A 10117-nucleotide genomic window follows, 5' to 3' on the forward strand; every position below is an offset into this window, starting at 1 on the left:
CCAGGACCCCTATCCTATCCACACACACACCCCTGGAACTCCTGCCCCTGACTGCCCCCTGCTGCCCCATCCAACCCCCTCCTCCTTCCTGACTGCCCCCCTGGGACTCCTGTCCCTGACTGTCCCCTGCTGCCCCATCCAACCCCCCCCTTCCTGACTGCCCTCCCGGGACCCCTGCCCCCATTCAAACCCCTGTTCCCTGCCCTCTGACTGCCCTGACCCCTATCCCCGCCCCTGACCACCCCCCGCACTCCCCTGCCCTCTATCTAACTCTTTTCCCCCCTGCTGCCTGCCCCCTTACCGCACTGCCTGGAGTGCTGGTGGCGTGCCAGCCACGCAGCACAGAGCACTGGGTCAGGCTGGGCTCTGCAGCTGCACTGCCCCAGGAGCTCGCAGCCCCGCTGCCCACAGCATTGTGCTGGTGGCACAGTGAGCTGAGGCTGCAGGGGAGGGGGAACAGCAGGGGAGGGGCTGGGGGCTAGCCTCCCAGGCCAGGAGCTCAGAGGTCCCGTGGGCCGTAGTTTGCCCCACTCTGGGCTAGTCTTACCATTAGAGGACATGCTGATGGAGAAATATACAGGAGAATCCTTTAAAGCCACCAGAAGTTCCTAAAGTGACCCAGAGGGTTCCTGGTGCCCTCACCCCATCCATGCTAGTGATCTTAGCAGAACCTCCTCCATGCCTCACCCCCAGCACGTGGCTAGCTCCACAGTGGAAAGCCATGTGACATGAACTGCCATCAACTCCCGCCCCTGCTCCAGACCGCAGTTACTGGGTCACTAGACAGAGCTGCACATTCAAGAGCCATACGCCTCCCTGGTGTCCCAGTTTGCTGATCACTGAGGGACACGTAGGCTGAAAAGCAGCTTTTCCTTCTCTCTCCCCAGCCCCTATGCCTGCGTTCTTGCATTGTCCAATGGTACAAATAAAGCAGTCTCCAACTCCAATGTTCAAGCTGCTTTTTTTCCTATGTTTTAGAGAGACCAGCTACAAATCTGGGCATACTGCCAAGTTTGTTTATCCTTTAAAAGAAGTGATAAATCGTGCCTTATGGTGAGGAGGGAGAGGAGTACAGGCACCTAACTCTGTCAGCAAGGTGGTGCTCACACATGCTGTGGATTGTGTAAGTTAGGTGCCACCCACATAGCGAGATTTTCAAAGCAGTTTTTATGGAGTGAATTGGGTACCTGCAGGCCTAACATCAGGCAGGGATTGGCTGATGAGTTCATTAGCATATGGTGCAAAGTTTTATTATAAGCCCGTCATGCCAGATGCACACCCCTCGAATCCCAGCATGATGGTAACATCTGAGTCAGAGAGTGACAGGTTTGGAAGTTGGAGACACATTTTTCAGAGGAGTAGATAGTGGCGATAAACAAATTCATGGCTGTGCATGCCCCAACCCTGATGGGTGCCTGAAAGATAGCAACCTCTTGGCTTCCTAGAACAAGCAACTGGAAAAAGATAAGGGGCTCAGTAAACACAATGGCCGCCCATAGCAGAGGACTTGAGGACATCAACGAGAAGTGGCAGCTGCCGCATGAGAAGGCTAAGAGGGCTTTCTAGAAGATCACTGCCAAAGAGGGGGGACTAAGCCTGGATAGCCTGCAGAACCTGTGGGTAGTTACAGCACCAATTCCAGAGGCAGCTGTGGATGGGAGCAGGCGGTCTGGACCACTCAAATCTGCAGAGGAACCCACTGTGTAAGTTCACCTAATAGGCATTTTACTCTGATGTGCTTTTCTAATCTGTTTCCATTCACCACATTTATTGGTAAGGTGTCAGGTTGTAGGCTGTACTTCCCCAAAATCCCACAAATGTCCCAACCACGCTTTTCCTCATCCCAGGAGAGCAGTTTGGAATTAGCCCCTGCTGTTCGCCCTGTCACTCAGACTGGGGTCAGTGGTTTCAGCACCCTGGGTGTGATAGGGCAGGTTCAGTAGCACTGCAATGGAGAATGCACAGATACATTAGTATATTCCTTCTCCACTTCTAGCGCAGAACCTCCCAGTCCCCATACCCTTCTGACGAGCGAGGAGACCTCAGATCAGACCTACTACCCAGAGGAGGAGCTGATGGATGGGGAGGAGACTGAAATACCATCAGGGACATGCTCAGAAGGCAGCAACTCTCATCAGCCTGTGGAGGGCCCTAAGACAGTAAGCCTGAATCCCTGCAAGGACCACCACCTCAGGGGCACCCCTTTTAGAGCAGAGTAAGGCAGCAAAAACCACTACCAGTAATGGCACCATGTGACCTGGGTCCAGCACCACCTCAGCTGTCAGGATACCCCCTTCGAAAGCAGCTGCCATAATCCTGTATTTCCTGTGGCCACAGATGGGGACCAAGAGATCACTATTTTCATTCTAGCATCTTCCCACCAAAGATCTGGCCCCCTGTTGATCCCCATAAATAGACCCACTAGCACATGTGTCCCACACTATATGCCAGAGAGACCCAGTGAGAGACACCAGTGCCTGAGGAAGGTGTACCCAACCCCCCTGCACACACACACAGAATTTATGGGAGTCATGGTCAACCAGAATGATGCAGTGGTGCAGGAAACGTGGGGACTAATGTGGGTGCATGCACAAGGGCCTGGGTGTGCTGGGACATCATGAGGATAAATCCTACAATGTAAATTTTATGAGCTGTGACAAGCTGTGTGGGGTAAAGGAGGCTTCTGCAATGCATGAAAGACAGGACAGCTGGCCTTTAGCTGTGAATACAATAACAGAGAAGATCGTGCTAATGGTCATCTGGAGCCAGTCATCTAGTATTCTTCCCAAAGGGGCACCATCTATCCCATGCGGCCACAACCCCAAGCACATGAGCCTTCTTTTGTCCATCCTCCCTATCATTGTCCCACTGTAGTCACTGAAATGATTCAGACAACAGCTAACAATTTGTACATCCCTCCACCACTACCCACTCAGCCTCCCCAACATCCCTTAATCCCTCCTCATCTACCTATGTGTGTCAGTCCCTTCTCTAGCAACTCATAGACTATCAGAGTTGGAAGGGACCTCAGGAGATCATCTAGTCCAACCCTCCGCTCAAAGCAGGCACAATCCCCAATTTTTTTGCCCCAGATCCCTAAATGGCCCCCTCAAGGATTGAACTCACAACCCTGGGTCAACTGATCCCCTCTGTCCTTTCACCTCATCCTGCCACTCCTGTTAAGCCATTCCTTCCCCTCTGTCACTCACTCACACTCACACTCACCCACCCACCCCCGCCATCACTTCCTGGACCATCAGTTTCTGTTTCAGCAGCTAGAACTATTTCATACCATGTCAATGTGCTTGGAACATCATAATTTCAAAGACGTTAAGGATGCAACTGCTGGAGAGAATTTATCTGACAACGATAACATGCCTGGATCTTCATCTGTGTCCGCTGTTTCACATCCCCCTCCACAATGTCCACACACATAAAAGAAAAGGCAAAGCAGTGATGGATGACCCCCAGTACCAGCACATCTCCACCAGCAGGCTGCACAACATGATGCAGAGCCTGGAACGAGCTGGGACAGCCATCACAGGGCTCAGAGCATCCAGTCAAAAACAGATAAAAATGAGTGGTGGTGGTATGCACTTAACCCCTCCACACACACACGTTTCATACACACTCCAATTTTTGTATTGAGGGCCCGAATCTTTCATTTTCTGTACCTGGAGTACCATTTATTCATTCTGTTACAGTACACTACTTTGAGCATAATTCCACCTTGAGTTTTTTTAGTGTTTTCATGATTTGCTCATTAACCTTTGTTTCCTAGAAAGCCTCCTGCATCAGCCTGTCCTGTACCCTGCAGCCCTGCACAGCTCCAGGGAGATTTCCAGAAGGACCACCTCCTGGTGATGGTTGCCTGGGGAGAGGCATGTCTCCCCCCACAGGAAGAGGTAATACATGTTGCACTGCAATAGTGTGTAATATGCAGCATGCCAGGAATATCCTATTGACCTAGCTGGGGCTGTACTGCAGCATGCCACCAGAGGGCTGGAGACACCTCCACCATATCCTTAGGATGCTGAAGGTTTTCTCTATTACTGACCAACTGGCTCTGTGGGCACGATTATGCCATGTTTCAGCTGCTATTTGGGGGCTGACGCTGAGCATCATGAGCCATGGCCTGAGTGGGTATTCTGTCTCCTGTGAGGGGCACACGTCAAGCAGGGGGAATTGACACATTACAGTGTGCGTGTTTTGCACTGTGGGGACTGACAGTGAGATTAGATGGCTGTGGCAGCTAATCGCCCAGCAGGGCGGGAGAAGCAGGGCATGTGCAGTAGCTGTGCATGGTCTGTGGTTTTAAGGCTGGGGGGGTATATCCATCGCAGATGGCCATAATGTTCGTAGCATCTGTCCTGCGTCTGTTAAGGTGAGCATTCACATCGATTCTTTGCTTCTGTAGGTCGACATAAATTCCTTCTGCTGCCCCTAGTACAGATGGGAAATGTGCTACCCTGTAAAACTTCTGCATGTACCTTTTCTGCTTGTGTCTATCCACTGGGAAATGGATGTAGTTGAAAGGATGTCACAGCAGGGCCCTCATGAATTGGAGCAGTATGTAGGAGACAGGGGACTGGGATATTCCTAGGGGGGCCTATGAATCTCTGGAACAATCCCATAGCCAAGATATACAGGTCACCCAGAGAGACAGTAAGTACATGGCACCATTGTGTAACAGACTTGAGGTCGTTATTGAGCAGTTTGCAGAGGTTCACATGAAGGCCTGGGTTTACCTGTATGTCTGTATGCAGACCTGCTTAGGTAGCAACAGCTTTCTAGGCAAGGCCAGTAGGTACAAGGGTGTGAATATGAGCTTCACCCCTCTCCCTCAGAATCAGACCTGGGCTAAGGATCAGCCCCAGGCTGGGGCTCTTCCCTTTGCTGTCTCTTCCCTCTCTATCAGGTACAGGGCCCTGCAGCTGTTCCACTTGATGCTCTATTCTCCAGCACCCTGGTCCCTATGCAGCAGCACAGTGTCCTCCCCTCACCCCACCCCAAGGTGACCTTCCCCACTCCCTAGCTCTGACTCAGCTCTCCCTCCCTGAGGAAACCCTCACAGCCTGACCTACCACGATTCCCTGCCCAATCTAACTAACCAAACTGTCCCTGTGTGCTTCTCTTGTCCCCTCGAAGTGCCCCACTAACTAACCCAATCCCAGTCCCTGACCAGCAATCTCTAACTGAAAACTGTCACACTAAATAGCTATCTCACACTCATTCTGCATTTCCCTTCCCACTGCTGCCTTTTGAGCAATTGCAATGCTTCCCCCATTGTTAAGCTTGATTCAAGTGCACCTCGGTGATCAACCCCTGGGAGCAAGACAGGCATGCCTCTGCTTAGTTAAAAACACCCACTTAAGCACTCAGGGAACTCCATGTCAGCCAGGGGACTGGGGAGTGGCAGGTGCAGCTGAGCAGATGTACTGCTCGGTGAGTCTGTGACTGTTCCTAGGCATGAGCCCAGTTCTCAAGGCTACAGCCGTTTGCGGTAGGGTTATGGCAATGCTTAGGATGTTTGCGCTTGTGCACCAATTGGTGGGAAAGCAGGTGCCATGAGGGACTGGGGGTTAGATGGCAGTTGGAGTAGCAGTTCTAAAAATACCAACGTGCCTAAATGGTGGACTTAGGTGCCTTTCTGCTTCCTTAGGTGCCTAAATACCTTTAAAAATCTGGCCCTGGGAACCTAGAGGGACGGCTGTATGCATACTGAAGCCAATTATAAACTGAAAGACAGACTGAGCCTGGGGAAGAGGGCTGGAAGGCCTTTAATGTTAGTCTGTGCTAATAAACCACACCCAGAAGGGGGGCACTAGTGTGAAAACATTAGATGTGAGGGTTTGTTTGATATGAGATGGAAGAAAAACTGAGGCAGTGGCAGGGCCCAACCCTAGACTGGGTAAGTCCTGCTATGGGCCACTAAACACCTATCACCTGGTGATTACTCTTAGTTTCTGCCAACCTAGGCTGGATTTTAACTAGCCCGGTGGTCCAGGGCCAATTAACGGTAATTGTTTTATAGCTTGGTGCTAATCTGTTGCACCACCTAGCATTCCATCATAGAATTTCTTAAACGATTTGATTCCATGACTGATTTCAAACCAACAAAGTGTGTATCTAAGTTTCTGGTCTATTGAAAAATCTTAGTTATGCACATTTATAACTGAGGCCAGGGTTTGGCCCTTTCATATCTGCCTATGCAATTCCAGTACAGTCACTGGCATTGCACAAATATAAATTTGGCCAAAAGGCATTAACTGAAAACAACTGCAGGTGTTCAGAAGAGGGGTCAGATGGGGGTCACGGTGCAATGAAGTGAAATGTAAGTACAATATTTATATGCCAATTGATTTATTTTATAATTTTATGGTAAAAATAAGAAAGTCAGCAATTTTTCAGTAACAGTGGGCTGTGACACTCTTGTATTTTTATGTCTGATTTGTAAGCAAGTGGTTTTTAATTGAGGTGAAACTTGGGGGTATGCCAGACAAATCAGACTCCTGAAAGAGGCACCGTAGTCTGGAAAGGTTGAGAGCCACTGCTGTACAGTATTCCCTTAAAGTCAAGGGAAATGCTGTAAATGAAGCGCTAAGTGTGCAAAAGGGCATGGTGGCAAAAGGTTAACTTAAAAGGATAGCAGTAGCAGAAACCAATTGCATGACTGGGTTGCTTGTGATGGTGGAAGGCAGGGCTCAACAGCTCTGGGGCTCACTTCCAGTTTGTCTGTGTCTTAGTAAAAGCTCATGCTTTCTGGGTTTCAGCTGGCCATCTCCAGGGGTCAGGAAGGGATCTTCCTCCACCCACCATGTATTCTGGGAAGCTTTCTTTTAATCTCCTTCTTCTGAAGCATCAGGGATGGCCACTGCTGGAGATGGGGTACTGGATGGGAAGGGCCAGGGCTCTGAGATAGTAGTGCACATTCTCTCCATCAGCTGCTTGGCTGGCAGGTTCTGGCTCACATGCTCAGGGTCTAGGTGAACACCACAGATGGAGCTGGGAAGGAATTTTCCCCTGGTCAGATTGGCGGTGACCTTGGGGGTTTTTTTCCCCTTCCTTTGAATCATATGGGTGTGGGTCGCTTGCCAGGATTATCTGGGTATATCTCACTTACCATTTCCCTGCCATTGTGGGACCCTCAGGCACTGGTGCACCTTGATTCTCCTGAGCTCTGCCTCTTGTGGGCTGTTATACTTTGGTCTAATTGTGGTTGTTGGGTTTAGTGTGCAGGTGCTGAGTGGCGTTGGTGGTCTGTGATATATTGGAGGTCAGACTTGAAGATCTGGTGGTCTCTTTTGGCCTTAAACTTTTACTTTAACTCTTTGATGCGGCCTCTCAGCTCTTTCTGGTGCTCTCCTTGGCCCCATCCCCAAAGGATGACTAACCACATCCTTTGGAGATGGGAGTGGAAGAGAAAAAAAAATCACAGTTTCTTCTGTACTGTTCTATGCACTAGGAACACTCCCCTTCCCCTTTCTGACTCAGTCTGATGCACCTCCACCTTCTCCTTCAAGCTCCTCTTGAAAACACGCTTCTTTAAAGAGGGCCAAAAGGGTTAGCCCTCTCATGCTCACCCATACCCCTGCCCCACCTAACTCACTGAAAATGATGAGTTGTTCTCAAACTGATGCACATATCATGGAACTAGAGGGACATGGGCTCAAACAGTGCTTTTCCTTGTTTGTACGTTGTCTGTATAGGGACAGAGTCTGACATGCTCCTGAGATGGTTCACAAGGAGAAAGAAGTTTCCCCCTCTTGTGTCCCTGTGCAGGGACTGGCCAGAATCTTCTTGGAAAGCACTGTCACTGGTCCCTCCTAGCAAACCCATTGGTACTATCTGACCGCAGAAGGGAATGGGTTCAGGGCAGAACCCGGGCTCTACCCATCCACTCCCTAACCCATAGAGTTAGGCTGGCATAGAGTGGGCAGCAAGTGCACTCTCTCCAAGGTCGGTGAAATTCCAGTTCCAGCACCCACTCCCAGAAAGCCCTAAGTTGGAATTCTCACTAACTCAACAAAAACTCTTCCTGGGACTCACCTCCACTGTGCTTAAGGGTACTGTAATGTGGTGGAGTGGCCTCATTCCAGCATAGAGGGGGTGATGATGCTCCAAAGCCAGCCTGGAGAAACCGCCAGTCACAGCCCCAGGAGATAGAGGAAGTGCCAAGGGAGCGATTCAGTGTGGAGATGGAGAACCAGGCCACAGCAGCCAAGGAACAACCCAATAAGATGCCAGTAAGAAGCAGCCCAGAGAAACAAGACATTGGTCCTGTGGCGTTCCCTAGAGGTGAGGCAGCAACCTCATATTTCCCTGCCAGCCCAGCAATGGGACCACCCATCACTTCAAGGACCCTGGGCTGGGACCCCATTGATCAGGGTGAGCCTGAGTTCCCCTTGGCTAACCCCTTGGCTGAGGGGCCTCAGCTATTGCCTATTTGTTAGCTCAGCCCACACCTGAGGGGCCTGAGCCCTTGACTGTTTATAGTTTAGCCCGCAGGCAGGACCCTGAGCTACAGACTCCTTACTGGCCTAGCCCAGATCCAGAGGGCCTGAGCTGCTACTTGCCCTGCCTCTCAGCTGCAAACCAGGATGACTGATCTCTCCACTCAGCATGAGCACCAATTCTGGACTGCCAAAGGGTATGCCCCAGAAGAGACTCAAGGAACCTTACAGTCACCAAAACCCAATTCTGATCCTTAAATCCCTACCTTGAAGAGGCTGCAACCTTGTCTATGAAACACCTAGCACACCTTTGGCACTGTAGTCATAATAAAGATTAGCAATGAATGAAAAATATCTCTAGCTGTACTCAGGCTGAAAAGAGTCAATTCAGAGGACTATCAATTTCCCATGTACCAGTAAGCAAGCTATAGTGGATTGAAATCATTCTGGAGCACTTTCAATTTTATAGAGCTTTAACTATGAATTAATAAAACCCCAAATACAAGACTCTTCCTCTTTCATTTGCCACACCTGACTTGGTCATTAGGCCTATAACAAATACCAGCAGCTTCTCTCAGTCTTATCAGAACCAAACTAAAGAAAAAGAGGAGTTTTTCCTCTGGAGGGTGAGCTAGTGAACGCTGCTAACTCAGCTCCTAGTCAGTGTAGAAATGACTCATTGAAAGATGATCCACTTTCTGGGAAGGGCAGTGGCACAGCTGAGATGAGAATTAGGCCCACAGAGTTCTTGTGAAGATGTCAAATTTTGCCCAAATGCCATGGTTGATTGCAATTCAACATCAGCCCCAGCACTGCATACTGTAGGTAAAATGACTCACTGTATTAATTGCTGAGCTGGAAGCATCACAAATACTAACACCTAGCTGCCAACTTTTTTTCCCACAGCAAGCATTAATCATCCTTGTAAACACTATTCCTAAAGTAGGTCAGGTAAGAACATTGTCAGACTGATGAGGAAAGCTTCCATTTTTAAATCACTGTGTTTCTATACTGAATCTTTCAGTGTGGGATTTTACTCTCCAGTTGTCTCAGTTTCCAAGTGAAAGAAGTACTAAATATTTTACAACTGCTTTGTTGAATGTTTGCAGTGAGTCCTTGCAGTGTGGCTATTGTTCTTCTACCTTAAAGAGGAGTGGGTGAGATTGGGACTACCTTTAAATTCAGGTAGCACCATTTCTTAGTTAGCTAGGGGGGTTGTATTTGAGCAGTGTGAGGGACTCCTTTCCCCTTCACCATCAGGATGAATGTGCAGTGCCTCAGACATAGAAAGAAAGAGACCAGGGATGCATGCCAGGTCTCATACACAGCAGTGTGGAAGAGTGCCACTATGGTGTTCAGCTGGGCAAAAGCTGTATTTTAATCTCTTCCCAGCAATCAAACACAAAGAGCATGAATTATAATATTCATAAGTACATTTGCATCCCTCAGATAATGTTTCTCTGTAGCCTAGTCTTTTGCAGACTTCCCATAAGGTAACAATGTTACACTGTAGTTGTTCCTCACCTAGGGCCTTTAGAAGGCATACAGTTATGACTTGCTCGACATCAGTCGTTTTCAAACTTTTTTTCTGGGGGACCCAGTTGAAGAAAATTGTTGATGCGCATGACCCAATGGACCTGGGGATGTGGGGTTTGGGGAGTGTG

At 49.3% G+C, this 10117-nt stretch overlaps 1 long non-coding RNA gene across 1 annotated transcript; it reads left to right on the forward strand.

The window, feature by feature from the left end:
* Positions 1-636: 636 nt before the first annotated feature.
* Positions 637-9184, forward strand: LOC122464496. Its single transcript, XR_006288584.1, has 6 exons — positions 637-1703; positions 1997-2159; positions 3782-3905; positions 7710-7819; positions 7916-7959; positions 8211-9184. It is a non-coding gene; the product is annotated as an uncharacterized LOC122464496 (long non-coding RNA).
* Positions 9185-10117: the final 933 nt, after the last annotated feature.

Source organism: Chelonia mydas, chromosome 2 (assembly GCF_015237465.2).
Source record: "Chelonia mydas isolate rCheMyd1 chromosome 2, rCheMyd1.pri.v2, whole genome shotgun sequence".
NCBI lineage: Eukaryota > Metazoa > Chordata > Testudines > Cheloniidae > Chelonia > Chelonia mydas.